The sequence below is a fragment of the Oncorhynchus mykiss genome, chromosome 21, assembly GCF_013265735.2.
Source record: "Oncorhynchus mykiss isolate Arlee chromosome 21, USDA_OmykA_1.1, whole genome shotgun sequence".
Classification (NCBI taxonomy): Eukaryota; Metazoa; Chordata; class Actinopteri; order Salmoniformes; family Salmonidae; genus Oncorhynchus; species Oncorhynchus mykiss.
This window is the reverse complement of record NC_048585.1, coordinates 44,959,762-44,961,953: the sequence shown is the minus strand read 5'-3', so window position 1 is coordinate 44,961,953 and position 2,192 is coordinate 44,959,762. Positions and strand designations below refer to the sequence as shown.

At 39.1% G+C, this 2,192-nt stretch overlaps 1 pseudogene; it reads left to right on the top strand.

Moving 5' to 3' along the window:
• The first annotated feature begins 265 nt into the window (after positions 1–265).
• LOC118942805 lies at positions 266–1,944 on the top strand (annotated as a pseudogene).
• Positions 1,945–2,192: the final 248 nt, after the last annotated feature.

The following is a 2,192-nucleotide window of genomic DNA, read 5'->3' as shown; positions in this document are numbered from 1 at the left end:
ATGTGGTCTATTGCAAAACATTTGATAAATTCTGAGTATTTACAATGTTACATTCTGGGAACCTCTATGATCATGATAAAATATAATTCTCTCTCTCAAACCAAATGCAAAAATTTAAAACCAGTAGCTTGTTATCAATCTGTGGTGTATGCAGCTATATGATTGTTACACTATGTCCCGCCCATAATTACAAGTTACTTTCATCTCTCATATTTGAAGATTCAGTCCTTCCTTAATGGTCTGGCAGTGTGGAGGTACACACAGAATGGCACGAATATGTGTACCAGCTCTGGTCCTCTACAGCTTCTGTAAGTTACTATCTTCAGTTCAGATTTTAATAGATTTGGTCTTTCAAATAGTCGTGACTGTGTGTGTGTGTAGTATATGTGTGTGTGCAAAATATTTTGCATGTGAACAACAGCTTTTTATTAAATCACACCAGATGTATATTCCGTAATAATTTCACAGAAATGTGTGCTTATAAATCTGTTCTCTCTCTCTTTCAGGTTTGACCCCTGTCATCTCGGTCTCTCTGCCACCCTCAGTGGTGGTCCACCCTGGGGATAATGTCACCCTACAGTGCACTGATGTCCTTAAAGTCCCAGGGCACGTTGCTTGGTTCAAACAAGTCAACGTCTCAGAGCCTCTGTGCATCGCGTCGATGTACAGCTCTCACCCATATGCCCAGCATCACAATGGTTTTCAGCCCAGCCATGTGGAAATGTTATTTGGGAATAGAATATTCTTCCTCAAAATCACAGAGGTGGATGTAGCTGATTCTGGTCTGTACTTCTGTGGAATGTACAATCATTATTTCATCTTCACCAACATGACTGTCCTGATGGTTCAAGGTAATCTTTTAAACGATTTCTCAGCTGTGACAACTGAATGCTAGGAAAGTTTGTGCTACAAGTGTGCACATAAAAGAGTTGGAAACAAGGCAACGTTCAATCAACTTTTATTGTAGTCAGAATATTAAACTCTACTATTCATCCAAAAGGTTACAAGGATTCTGACAAAGAGGCAGAGCAATGTCCTGAAGGTATGCTTAGTCTGTTATTGTATGGTGAAAATCATTTCAAACATCAATTTTAACCCATATCTTCGATATAAGCTAATAGTTGTTAGATTTAAATGGGTATGGTTTTTATACTTGTGATTCTAAATGAATTGTTTTGATAAGAGAGGATGATTGATCAATGAACCTTTTCCCACTGGTTGTGATGGGGGGTAGTGTAATGGAACTATCGGTATTGTAGGAGAGCATAATGATGGAACCATGTACCTCCTTCCCCTGGTTGTGATCCTGGGTGTTGTGACTGCTGTTCTACCTATAGTCATCCTCATCCTGGTCCTCAAGATCAGACAAGACGCAAACAGACACAACGCAGGTAGAAACCCATTTCATGATAATATGCGACCTGTGAACTACACTTCAAATGCGGATGTTTTTCTCATGAGGAGTAAGTGTGCACATTTAAAAAGAATGATCCATTCTCTCGTCTCTCTTTTATATCATTTTCAGGACCTGATTCTCAAAGACAACCACAAAATGATCAGGTAACACTGGACAGGTAAATAGTGCACGATTAAATACTGAAATATAAGCAATTCAGCACTCGTGAAAATAACATGTTGGCAAATCTACAGAACCAAGATCCAGATACACTGAATTATGCAGCTCTGAATTTCACCTCCAAGAAGAGGTAGATGGAGAAGAGAAGAGAGAAGGAGCTGGACCCCCATGTAGTGTATGCTGCTACAAGATGACAAAGTGGAGGAGGATGGAAGAGGAAAATTGGTTGTCCATATCTTTGAAAATATTGATTTGCCAAATCTTAGAATTCAAGTTTAAATCTTGCTATTTTCTATCTGTGTAGTTATATTAAATGTATTGAAATGTAAATCAATTAGTCTCTGCAGTGTACGTTTGTGAGCTGTACCTCAGGCCCACTGTAGCTCTCTCCAACTCAGTTAGGCCACACAGCTCAGTGGTACAGGGTGTGGTTACAAATGAGGAGTTAGAAGACAAAATACAATTGTTTAATGGCCGCAGAGTAGTTGCCTCTTTTAGCCTCTCTTAGCTTAGAACTCTGTTGTGTCTGTTAGTGATTTGGTTATTTTTTAAATGGAATTTACCTTGAATGTTCAGCTTGGTTCCATTCCCAAACATTATCTCCCCACATGAGGCC